Raw genomic sequence first — 14426 nt, 5'->3', positions numbered from 1 at the left:
AAAAAAAAAACACAGCTTTTTTAAAACAAACAAAAAAGTAGTATCCAATAAATGCCTTTTTTTCAAAAGCTGTGGATCAGATTTTTCCCTGCCAGTGCTACTTCTTATCAGAGAAGTTCTGCCTCTTTATTTTAATAAGTATCCTAACAAGCCTAAGATGATATATCATTAATGAGGATCACTGTTCTCTTATTTTCACAACCAGGAGGACCAAGGTGATTTGTCCAAGGTCAAGCAAAAATAAAGAGAAAGACTGAATTCCAATGTATTCACTCATCCACGCAGGCCTGGCTTAGAGTTATTTCATGTGAAAATGATTATATTGCAATTAAAACAAAAGTCCTCCAGGATGGAACCTTGTCCTGAAAAGAATATATCACTTTTGAAGTTAATCCTAATACTTTATATTTCTTTTTTTTATTGTAAGCATTAAGAGTAAAACAAACAACAACAACAAAATTCTCCAGCAAAAGCATTTTTCATTTTAATACATTTTTAAAAGAAAGTATTCAATTTACAAGAAAACATTAGTGACATTTTTCACTTAAAATGTGGCACTATGACAAAGTGGAGGTCTACATCTGCTGATATTTTAGAATGAAAGAAAATCAGCAACTTTTCTGAGCGTCTTTGTAGATTTATGTAGTTCAGATGTTTTAAGTAATCCAATCATTGTGTTACATTCTAGCCCCACATTTTCCACCTCCTGTAAGGGGAAACCATGGAAAACTATAGAAAAATTCGTCAATTTTATTGAAACAAACACTCACTGAGTTTCTCCAGTATTCTCACATGCTTGTGGCACCTTTCAAGGAAATATTGTCTCTCCATACATTTCGACATTCCTATTCTTTTAAAGCCTCTGGAGAGATCATAATCCTATCACCAATCAGTTTATCTGTAACATACAAGGCATTTTAAAGGAACTCATCTGAATATCACAAGTTAGAACTCTAATCCAGAACATAGGAATGTTTTGAAGCCAACATAAAGATCTGTGTTTTAGCCATAATCACTGTGGCGAAAAACTCAGGTCAAAACCCCTTAAGTAAGGCAAGGCTGTACCAGGAGTTTTGGAACATTTCACAAGGTAGTGAGAAAGGCAAGTAAACTGTGGATGTTCACTTTTCAGGCTTTTGGAATGTTTCTCAAGATTCCTCATATGCATGGTTCGTGGGGACTGAGAGGTGTAAGTCCATTATAGCAGGCAAACAGCAGGTAACATCCTCACTAGTTAAAAATTTCATTGAACAATTACTTTGTGTGGATCACTGTGATTTCTGCCATTCTGGACCTCGGTGACCAGGGCATAATCTTCTTTTTGTTTTCTACCCACCCTTAAAATATTATTTCTAAGGGACACCTGGGTGGCTCAGTGGGTTAAGCGTCTGCCTTCAGCTCAGGTCATAATCCCAGGGTCCTGGGATCGAGCCTGCTCAGCGAGGAGTCTGCTTCTCCCTCTGCCTTCCGCTTCCCCTGCTTGTGCTCTCTCTCTCGCTATCTCTCTCTGACAAATAAATAAATAAAAATCTTTTTAAAAATGTTATTTTTGAGCCACCATTTTCTTAGCTGCACAATGGGTTTCACACCAGGGACCCACAATATAGGGTCGCTGGGAAAGTAAGGGAACCAATACACTGCACATTCTCCTAATGGTGCCTGACATGGAATAAACACTCAATAAGTATGAGCTGTTATGATTATCATTGGATACGATACATTTTTCGTGGAGAACATTAATTGCTGTATTATGCAATTCTATTTCGTGACAAAATGTGTGGCAATTAAAAGAAACTTGTCTTTAAAATCTTTAGAAAGACTTCCAAACCATCAGAAACCTAATTCCAAGGGAAAGCTAATAAGCATATTGCTGTGTGGCCAAGATTCAAACGTGACTTCATTCCTTTAGCATGAGGAAAAAGAGTAAGACTTCGCTTTAAAGTGTTTAAAGTTGTAAGAATGAAACTTGTCATAAATTAATTCCAGCATTTCAGGTTAGAATAAATTTCATATGATAACAACTTTGCATCTTTTCATTATTAATAAGATCATTGGACTCTTTCAAACTGCATTGTATTCAGCTTGATCTTTTTGTCTTTTGTGACACATGACTCTCCGTATTTTGATTGAGTGGCCTTTCAGAAATGATTTGTAATTTTCCTAAATTAATACATTTTATGCAAACAAATGACACAGTGATTCTTTGAAAATTCTGAGACCACGAATGGTTTTCCCTTTAATCTTTTGTTTCCAATCACTGAATGATCAAAGATATTTTATTTAAAATGAGTCATTTAATACATCGGGCCACCAGGTACAATTTGGATTGTCCATGGCACTGACTTATGTTTATATTTCAAAGAGGTAGATAAATCTATCAATGACTATAACATGGAACTTTTACATTATATTCTTCCTTAACTACTCCTACAGCCTCGTAAATTTTCTTTCACTTCTTTGGAAAAATACAAATGGAAAGAGCCCGAACATCTAAAGAAAGATCTTTCAGTTTCTTAAAATCTAGACCCTATTTCTGAACAAAATTATGCTGCTCTCACAACACTTTCCTTTTCCAGCCTCCCTCCATTCACTTAGTTTCTGTTCATTTACATTTTCTTTTTTTCAGTCTTCCTGCATCCTATCCCCAAAGCTCAGAGCTGCAGATGGAGGAGGAGAAAAGATAGAGGGAGAACATAGTCAAGCCTGCTGAGGACGTCTCTAGACAGAATTGAGTGAGGGAGAGATTTTGAAACTCCTGATGAATGATAAAGGTCAGGAAACAATGCTTTTTGTTGCTATTTCTTATCCGGGAATATAAACAGATATACATACCTTCACGTTCACTTTCATCTTAAATTGGCTTTCCTATTAAGTAGATCTACTCCATGATAGTATGCAGTCTCTTTTATCTTAAAATATTTTTCCTTTGATTATCTTCTACTTGATATGCAAAAAGTAATAGTCATAATATGTAAAATCTATTGATGCTGGACAATGCAAAAAGGACCAAAATTTGAGCAGCATGTCACAATGTTCTCAAAACTCCTGAGAAAGAATTTTCTAATGGTAATCGTCTCTGGGTCAAAAGCAAAATTGTCAGTGGCAAAATAAGAAAGCAATTTTTTTCATACAAAAGCTTTATTAACACTGTTTATTTTGAGAGCCATGCAACAGATATTTAGGTTTGTGTTTTCAGGCTGCTTCCAACACATCAATAAAATTTCCCAAGACTCTGTAAGCCAGAATATTTTTCATTTTTTTTTAAAGGATGATCCAATACCAAAATGACCTCGGTTCTTGGAAGAGCCACAAGGATTGGAATGTTTGGTATTTTTTCATTCTTCAATGCTCGTCATACTCCGGTTGCTTCCCCAGAAGGTTTAGTTTATCTTGGTATGTACTTGAACACTTATGTGTGTTTTCTTACAGATCACATAAGTGATCATACTGACATTGAACACTATCTGTAAAACATATCAAGACACAATTCCCAGCCTAAGAAAAATAGAGCCTACGTCAGGAAAAAGACACCGTCAGTTCTGAAGATGCCTGAGAGTCAATCCCTTCACTAGAGCAATATATCTCTAGGAAGAAAAAACATATTTTCTTTCTTTTTTTTTTTTTTAAAGATTTTATTCATTTGACAGAGAGAGACACAGCGAGAGAGGGAACACAAGCAGGGGGAGTGGGAGAGGGAGAAGCAGGCTCCCCGCAGAGCAGGGAGCCCGATGCGGGACTCGATCCCAGGACTCCGGGATCACGACCTGAGCCGAAGGCAGTCGCTCAACCAACTGAGCCACCCGGGCGCCCCTCCTATCATTTCCACATTCTTGCTATTAAAAGTGCTTCAATAGCAAATTTAATAAATATAGGATTATTACTAAACCTTTTATTAGTTCTTACCATCTAGCCACAAGAGTAAAGTTTGGATACAATGACCATTCTGATTCAGATTAAGAAGAGAATGTTAATTTTAGGTGTAAGCATCTACCTTCCTTTTAACGATATGATTTTTGTTAAACTTACACTGATTATAACTTTTACAAATATGATTCACTCAATCATCTAATAAAAATAATGATGCATTTAAGCTAATATATAAATTACAGCAGGAAGTCCCAATCACACTGAATTAGGATTGTGCATTAATCCTACTTAGTTTGGCTTTATACAGTGTACTGGACATGATCATTGTGCAAAATAAAAACAAATGCTTACATTTGACCTGTGACTTATGCTTTATAAACACACACACAATCAGAGACATAATTGTGCAATTTTTCAGCTGTACTCATCTAGCCATCCATCTAGATTTAGTGTTAACCTCATTTTTCTCCATACTGTGATTTATTTTCATCCAGATTATTTTTATTAATTGTACAAAAGTAAACTTTGGTCTCAATTTCATACACTTTTTGTGGTACATGTTTGCATGTTTAGAAACATATGTACCCTGCTGCAGAACAGAAAATATATCATTTTTATTAACTTCTATCAGCTCTTCTTCCATCCCCTGAACAGGAGAACAAAAGTGATTTAAAAAATAAAATAATTAAGCATTTTGGCATGTACTAAGAGCATTAGTTTGTACAACATAGATAGTTTCCTTACAGATCATGTGACTCATAATGCTTTCTCCAGTTTTAAAGGTCACGAAAACAGAGGTTTAAAAAGTTCATCCAAAAAGATGTTTAATGTGAGCCTGGGTTAGTCTCTCCTTTTATATTTGGGTGGTGACACCAATACATTTACTTGGATCCTCTGTGAGAGTTTTGTTTTCTTCTCTCCCAGATTTTCTGAAGTAACAGAATTAGTCTTCTAGAAGAATTTTTCATGGAAGTTCATGGCACCTGAGAAGCATCTTCCCTTCTACTGCTTATTAGCCAGAAAAGAAAAAAAAAAAAGTCACTGTAAAAATGTTGTCAGTCTACTTTTTCATTTCTCTTTTGCACCAGACAATGATTGAAGTGACTTGGATGAGAGAAATTTTTACTTCTACACCTTCCTTGTGTGAGTAAATCCAACCAAGTTCAGAATGAAGGCCAGTGTTTTTCTTGACTCCTTCATATGTATGTGGTAGTGATTGTCCAAATAGTGGACTATTTAAAGCTCTGCATTATTTTTATATAAGTCAACAAGTCACAGAAAGACACTGCATATATTCTTCTTCTGAGGTCTTTAGAATACATATCTGGTTCTACCTATATGCTCACATATTTAGGATTGGGTGGCTGGAATCTTCACAATCATTTCTGCAGCTCTCCAGTTCCTCTTGCTGGAGTACACACGGTTGTAAAACGGACTTACAAGTTTTCACAGATACTGTGCTCATGGAATTACAATATGATGTTCCCTTAGTATAGAAATATTAAAACTTAGGTATAGAGGGACTTCCGGTTTCCTGTCTGATATGGTCCTCTGACAACCAAGTCAAAGATATCTGAATAAATGGAGAGATCTTCCCTGTTCTTGGATGAGAAGAATCAATATTGTTGTCGGTTCTTCCCAACTTGATGTGTAGATTCCACACAATCCCAGTCAAGATGGCAGTGAGTTATTTTGTGGATGGCAACCAAGTAATTTCTAAAGTTCAGATGAAAAGGCAAAAGACCTAAAATAGTCAACCCAATATTGAAGAAGAACAAAGTGAAAAGAACGACACTCTCTAAATTCAAAAATTGCTATAAGGCTACAATAAGCCCAATAATGCAGTCTTGGCCAAAGAATAGACAAATAGACCAATGGAACAGAATAGAGAGCCCCAACATAGGTGCACACAGATATAGTAAACTGATCTTTGACAAAGAAACAAAGGCAATTTTCATGAAGAATAAATATTCTTTTCGGTAATTAGTGCTGGAACAACTAGATATCCACAGGCCAAAGACACAGATTTTACATCCTTTTGCGAAACTTAATTCAAAATGGATCACAGACCTAATTGTATAATGAAAAATTTACAATTTCTATAAGATAAGATAAAATCTAGGTAAACTTGGACTTAGTAATGACTTGATAGACACAACACAAAAAGCATAATCCATGAAGAAAAAAAATTAATAATTTGGAATTTTTTACATTAAAAAATTCTGTGCTACAAAAGCTACTCATAGGGAACTAAAAAGACTAGCTACATACTCGGGGAAAATATTTACAAAACACACTAGATAAAGAGCTTGTATCCTAAATATACAAACAACCCTCAAAACTAAACAACAAGAAAACAAGCAACCCAATTTAAAAGTGGGAAAAGATATGGACACCTCACCAAAGATATACAGATGGCAAATAAGTATATGAACGGATGCTCAACATTGCATGTCATTAGGGAATTGTAAATAGCAATAAGATAGGACTACAAAGCTATCTAACCCATTATAATCCCAAAATCTAGAGCAGGTGCAACATCAAATGCTGGTAATGATGTGGAGCAATAGGAAATTTTATTCAGTGCTAATGGCAATACAAAATGGTAGTCGTTTTAGAAGAAGAAGATAGTTCATCAGTTTCTTACAAAGCTAAATATAGTCTTATCATCCAATCCAGAAATCACACGCCTTGATATTTATCCAAAAGAATTAAAACTTATGTTCATCCATAAGCCTTCATACGAATGTCTACTGTAGCTTTATTCAGAAATGCCAGATACAGGAAGCAACCAAGATGCCCTTCAATGGGTGAACAGGGAAAACAAACTACGGTATGTCCATACAATGGAATACCACCAGCAATACAAACATGAAATATCAAGCCACAAAATATCTGGGTCCCTTAAATGCATATTGCTAAGCTAAAGAAACCAAACTGCCTGATTTTAACTATATGACTTTCTGGAAAAATGAAAAATATAGGCACAGTAAAAAAGATCAGAGGTTGCATAGGATTCAGAGAGGGGAGGGAGAATGAATAGGTTGAGCACCGGGGATTTTTAAGGCAGTGAAACTATGTTATAATAGTTATAGGTACATGACATTATGCATTTGTGAAAATCCATAGTACTGTACAATACAAAGAGTGAACTCTACTATAAATTATGTATTTTAGTGAATAATAATATATCAATATTGGTTCATCAATTGTAGCAAATGCGCCACATTAATCCAAGATGTTAGTAATAAGGGAAACCACACGCAAGACCAAGAAGGGAGTGTGGGAACTCTATCCTTCCTGTTCAGTTTTTCTGTAATCTTCAAACTGCCCTAAAAGTAAAATATGTTTCTTTTAAAAATCAAATGTACAAATACAAGAAAGTTCTATAACATGTAATTCTGAAAATCTTTACAGAACTTGTGGTTTGTTTTAATATCAAGGTTTTATAGATTTGTGATGGACAGCATCTTTATTAACATACTAAATTCGACCATGACAGACATTCATCAATGCTGTATATTCACAGCTGGATTGTGATATGCAAATATAGAATATATCCTTTGCTATTTGCCGTATTGTTCATTGATTCATTTTTTGAGGTATAGAAATGAATTCACCTTCCATATAGTTCATATATATGTCGCCAGTTCTTCACACTCTATATAAATTGATCCTGGAACATCTGTGAGAATCCTTAAATACCTCTCATGCCCCCAGGGGAGTAAATATGACTCACATATAAACAGACACCTTTTTTAATATCTAAAATCCCTATCAATTTCATAGCAACTATAAATAACCATTAATTTACAACCCTAAAACTAGTTTCTTCGATTATGCTTCATATAATTATATATATTTTAAATGCAAATATTTGTTTATAAATATTACTCAAAGAACTAATAAGCTCTTTTAAATACCAAAATATCTCACTTTCTCTAATTATGATAATTTTATAGCTGGATAAATAGCATGTCAGACTGCTTGCTCCTCCTTTATCCATTGTGGTGCGCTCAAATGGGAAATCTAAAAAATAAAGTCTGTGGCAGATTTTCCAACTGCTTTTGGTTTTGAACATAGAATGCTAAGAAAATGTGTGCTCTTTGTGCAGTTACCATATATAAAAATCATTTAAAATACAAGATCCATTATTCTACATTGCAAAAGGTATTTCTGATGGTCTATCGATACCTGTCAATCTTCTATCTTGTTTTCTTGTTTCATCAAAACTCATTAACATAAAACAGATTCCAAGTCCAGAACTCAATAACTTCAGACCTTCTAAAATAATAGGATAATTTTTACACTAAAGAAATACTTGTGAATGTTAACATTTAATAGAAAATGTTGCTGCTGCACACTGGGGAACAAACACGACTGGGCATACGGTCCCCAGCCTTCCAGGAGCCCAATTCTAGTGAAAGACACAGAAGTATAAGTAAAATTGGTCAACGCTGACTACTCCAATGGCTATCATAGAAATACAAAGTCCATTGGGAGTATAAAAAAAGGGAGCAATCCCATGTACATAACCTCCTGTTGAACTTGAAACATTCAACTAAAGCACCCTCACCAACCTTGGAAACTCTGTTCCTTGAGTGTTTCACCCTACCCCATTGCTTGTGATAGATTTCCAGATATCCACTCAGGATGTTACTCTTCCTTCTAATGACACAATGTTTGACAAAATCTACTTCTGAAATTTAGCACTAATGCCCACCTTTCCCAGAGACCTTCCTTCATCAATGTAGCCCATGCAGCTCCAGGCATTCTCCAACATTTACCCCACCTTCTTCATCAGTAGAATTTATTACACTGTCTATTGTCATTTTTATTGACTTTTCATTGTATTGTCTGCCTTTACGCCTATTAAACTGAAACTCCTTGAGGGAACCTGACTCTTTCTGTTTAGGTGTTAATCTCAGTCTGTAAGACACTGTGCCTGGAAGGGTGGACTCGGTTGACTGTTGATTGACTAGCAGATTGACTACACTAGGGTTTTCATCTCACATTTTTATTTTCTTGGTATTTTCTTTTTTTTTAAGATTTTATTTATTTATTTGAGAGAGAAACAGAGAGAGCATGAGAGAGAGCAAGATCAGGGGAGAGGGGCAATGGGAGAGGGAAAAGCAGACTCCTCACTGAGCAGGAAGCCCAATGCTGGGCTTGATCCCAAGACCCTGGGATCATGACCTGAGCCAAGGCAGACGCTTAACTGACTGAGCCACCCAGGAGCCCCTCTTGGTATTTTCATTAGCAATTCAATTCAACAACTACAAATTACCTCAAAATAAATCTCTGCCCCAATGTCAGACTGAAAATGATACAATGGAGAATATAATGAAAATCAATGGTTGCATTATTTATCAAAAATATTGTTAATTCTACCAATAATAGAGCAAAATAAAAGCCATACTCTACAACAATTTGACAGTGCATCAGTCAAATTTCTGTGTTAGAGAATGCTATTTCTATGCTGAGAAGAAAATTGGGCATATTATATTATATTATACTACATTATAGTATGATCATATTCATACATCAATACCTACTTTATTTTACTTTATTGGGGCTAGAAAAAAGCTATTTGACCTAGTGTCTGAATATCTAATGGGTTTCTGCATAGATTTGAGAAACAGAATGAATTTAAATGTTGTCAATCTCTTAAAGTTCAAAGACCCAAATTTTGTATCATAAAAAGGCCATTCCATGAGTTTAGTTAAAGAAACCATAGTAACAAAAGTTTAAAGGTTAGTTTTATTGACAGTTATTTAAAAAATGAATGGCTCACATATAATCAGATGTTTCTGATGTTTTCCATGGTTATATGATCACAGAGAGCATTCCAATAGAAGTTATAGCAATGTGATTACTTACTAATTAGGGAAGGGCTTTATGTTTACACACATAAGCTCTTGCTGACAGAGATAATTTTACTCAATTGAAAATTTGATATCCAGCTTTTCATACCTTTTATATCTTTTCTATAGGAACTCTGTTTATGTTAAGGCCATCATATTATTTCCTCTCTACACCCTTTTGTACTGTCCCACACTTGTCCTGTCTCTATGGAAGTGTCTTTCAAATTTTGGGCAACCCATGCAGTGAGAAATAAACTTTTCATAGAGCTCAAACACAATCTCTCTGTCTCTGCCTGTCTCTCTCTCACACACACATACACATACATAAACTTGTATGTAAGACAAACATTTCCCAAAGCAATACTTAAACTTAGCACTTGTAAATGCCATGGTACATGGTAATTTTAAAAATAGGATTAACTGAGGTAGCGTATGTGAAATACAATGCCTGACATAGTAATTCTCAATAAACATTTCTGAATGATATTGCTGAATGTTGAATTGTGAACACTGTTATTTACAGTATATAAATAATTAGATATAAGTTTCAATATGCAGGGATTATGGAGATTATCATGCATACATATTGGATTTAAACATGTCAAAGGACATTTAAGAGGTATATGCCACAGGACATGAATTAAATAAATGTTTAGTGAGCATCTGTTATTCAAGGTGTTGAAGATACACACAACTGTGAATAAAAGAAACAACAATCTCTGCCCTCATGGAGTTAACATTCTCATGGGCAAAGGCAGATCTTGAAGAAGGAAAAGGAGTAAAATGTGACATGCTGATGAGTGTCATGAAAAACAGAAGTACAGCAGGAAACAGTGAGGGCAGGGCCACTGCCATGTTAGAGTTGCTAGCATGGAAGATCTCACAGGCATGTCAACATTTGAGGGACGGATTAAGTGAGATGACTGCATAAGTATCAAGGGAAAGTGTGGTTCAGGCAGCAGAAACAGCAAGTGCAAAGGCCCTGAGGCAAGAAGTTTTCTGGTGTGTTGAGAAATAGTGAGGAGTCCAGTAGAGCTAGAACAGTGTTCTAGAACAGTAGAGCTAGAACAGTGGAAGGAACAGGGGAGTGCTAGGAGATACAGCATTAACTGGGGGATAAATCTTAAAGAGCTTCAGAGTCCATTTCAAGTAATTTGTTATTATCTCAGAGAGAAACCCGAAACCATTGGAGGATTTTGAGCAGAGGAATCATATGATCTGACTTTAAGTTTTAAGAGACTCTTACAGAAAGTAAGCAAATGGTTACATAATATTTCAAGCCATGGGGTGGTCTGAACTAATCTGCATATGAGGTGTGATACCCAGAATAATGGCCCATTAAAGGTATCTGCATTCTCCTCCCCAGAGCCTGTGAAAATGCTAGGTTCCATGGTAATAAGAAATAAGGCTTCAAATAGAATTAAGATTGCTAATCAGCTGAACTTGAGGAGGTTATGCTGGACTATGTAGGTGGACCCAAAGTAATCACAAGCATCCTTATAAATGCAAGAGGGGGATGGAGGAATCAGTCAGGGAGAGAGTTGACTGTGGGTTTTGATGTGCAAAAAGGAGCCACAAGCTAAGGAATGTGAGAAAACCAAAAAAGCCAAAGAAATGCATCCTCCCCTAGATTCTCCAGATGGAACACAGCTCGGCCAGCACCTTGATGTTGGCCCAGGGAGATCCATTTCAGACTTCTAACCTCTAGAACTGCAAGAGAATAAGTTGTATTGTTTTAAGTCCCTGAGTTTAAGGTGATTTGTTACAGCAGTAATAGGAAACCACTATATGAAGTATCAACCATCTTGGCTTAGGAAAGTGACAGCAAGAGGTGGAAAGAGTCCTGGAAAAGTCCTGAGTTGACCCCCAAATCCTTTTACTTTCCAGTGTGTCACTTTAGGACATGGAGGGCTTCTTGGGCACCCACACCTCTGACCCCAGTTTCCTGCTTCTTCTCTCCCATTACTGGTTATGTCTGGTAGTTTTACTTACTTTCAGAGTCTTTTTCAATACTGGTCAATGAAGTCACTTAAACACGTTCTTCTCATGATCCCGTTGTTATAAAATATGTGTGTGTGTATGTATGCATTTGTGTCCATGTGCATGCGTGGGCACACATATGTGTATGCCTGCCTGCATGAACTCGAAAGGAAAAAATCCTGGACAACCTATGCAAATGAGTAAGAGATGGAGTGGGATGTGTGTAAGTGAACCTCCATGTCCGACTTTAGAGGTTGCTTGGCTGGATGTCAGGCATCAGGAGAACTGTTTTGGCTATGGGAAATCAGAGTAAGATTTTTTTTTCTCTTGCTTAATTATAAATGAAAATGAGGGTAAATATGTAATCACATAGACCTCAAAATTACACATTCTTTGTAAGTCAAAACAAATATTGGCAATTTCATGTGGTTCAAGCTAATACGTCCTTGCAGCAGAGAAATCTTGAAATTCATGACATGTTATTTTAGGAAGGTATGTGCATGGATGCCTCCGCATTGACACAGTCCTATTACATGAGGAAAGGCAATGTCAGCTGGGTTCTTCGGTGATGGATCAATGAAGAGGCCTATAAAGATGAGTGTAATTTTGGCAGCCGGAATCAGCATAAAGCAAAATGGAAAGCAAAACAAAACAAAAAAAAAACCAGCCACTGAAATGGGGCTTATCTATTTACTCAGCAGTTGATAAAGGCTGACAAGTTAATTAAGTCACTTTTATTAAGGTTGCAATACCACGTGAGACCAGTGATAATACACTTAACTGATGTGGTCAATATTTTTAAAAAATACTACTGAAAAAAGTATCAATTAAAAGTTAATACTTTAAAAATCATTTAAACCAGGTGACCTCAATTAAGTGAAATCAATTAAAATTTTGTGGGGATGGGCTAGATGGGTGATGGAGATTAAGGAGGGCACTTGTTGTGATGAGCACTGTGATATGTAAGTGATGAATCACTGAGTTCTACTCTTGAAACTAATATCACCCTATATGTTAAGTAAATAGAATTTAAATAAAAACTGGAAAAAAAAACCACAAAAGACGATTTTGAAAATATCAAACCACCCTAGAATGATGGCAGAAGATTAGGAATGGTTTAACATGTTCAAAAATTGGAATGAGAATAAATATTTTATAATATAATACAAAGGTATCAATAATTTAAAAACTTTACACTTAACAAAATTCTCAACGCAATTTATGTTTCTGAAATAATGATATCAGGTTGATACATTTCTTTTCAGGTATTTTAGCAGATTAAGGGTATATGTTTATTATCCCAAACCCATCTTAACTAATATCATTCTCAGGGTCAAAAACTTTCTGAAAATAACTGCTCTGGGATGTTCATTATTAATAGTGTTCCTCTCTCGTTAATAGTTTATGGTGAGCTTCTCAGAGTATTATGAGACTGTAAAAATTCTATCCCAATAAATGTGTCTATAGTAATAAATTGAATATAAGTTATAGTCTGTGAGTTTCACACTGATTTATGCTTGTCGTAACTAGTAGCTGCACGTGGTCTGAACGACCTGGCCGAGTACAGCATATGGTTTACTCTCCCCAGGTGCATAAGATCCAGAAATAACCCCAATTTGGAGAAGAAAAGTATAAAATTAGATCAGAAATTATTAATTTATTTCCAAAGCAAACCTGAGTAGGAAACCTCCTTTCAATCAGCAATTTCTCTCTCCGGAGCACTCCTTTACTTGAGATAGGAAACTAGAGCCAATAGAATGTGTTTCTGGAAGTGATTAAGTGTTAAAGATGAGAGACACACAACAGAGATTTTTGGTACACGTTCATTTGGTGCATTGGCCACTAATAAAACCCCTCATCTTGTCTTTCCATCACAGGGCTGTTATACATCACTGACACAGGTTTTCATATTAAAATTGAAGAAAATCTCTTTAAATTTTAATAATGAAAACAGTAATATTACATTTTTATGCAATCTAAAATATCTGCATGTAACAACTTAGTTCCAAAGATCAAGATAAAAACTGAAATATTCAGCTTATCATCATCATGATCCCAAATGTACTACAATACTCAGTATTTTCATACTGAAGATAAAATATCAAGATAATGGACTCCTTCTACCCCAGCTTTCTGTTGCATTCACTTAGTCCTGGTTAGTTACCTTGACACCATATGTTTTTTCCTCTCTCAAACACAAATGTGAAGCAAAAATAACGGAAGCATTTTGAATGGTTTGACCTTTAACCTCTATCTCCAAATAAGGATCTGTAATTTCTAAGCCTATGCAAATGGAAATCTTTGTCTCTTTACATATTTTGGCACAATTTTATGTTAGATCTGAAGAATGCAATTAGGAAGTTTAAATGACAGAACACATTTAAGTAAGGGTGTATATTGGGGGATGAATAATACAAAATATTTTAAATAGCTTCCGATGGTTATGTTCCGAGTATGTCATACTATAGTTGATAGCAAGTAGAACACTTCACCCACAGGTGAGAAATGAGAAATTTTAAGGCCTATTGAACACAACATAATTTCACAGTGGATCAGCACAAATTTATACAGTGCAGGTGTTTCCATAATTGGAGTCCATTGGAAAAATGCACAGTATTCCAGGCTCAACAATGTTCAAACGCAATTCCATCTGGGTACTTTGCTGATCTCATAATAACATGTAACTTATTGAAATGTAAAAATAATACAAGTAAA

This window comes from Leptonychotes weddellii, chromosome 10 (genome assembly GCF_054177405.1).
Source record: "Leptonychotes weddellii isolate Sample4059 chromosome 10, ASM5417740v2, whole genome shotgun sequence".
Taxonomy (NCBI): domain Eukaryota; kingdom Metazoa; phylum Chordata; class Mammalia; order Carnivora; family Phocidae; genus Leptonychotes; species Leptonychotes weddellii.
The sequence above is the reverse complement of the archived record's forward strand: the minus strand, read 5'-3'. Positions refer to the sequence as shown.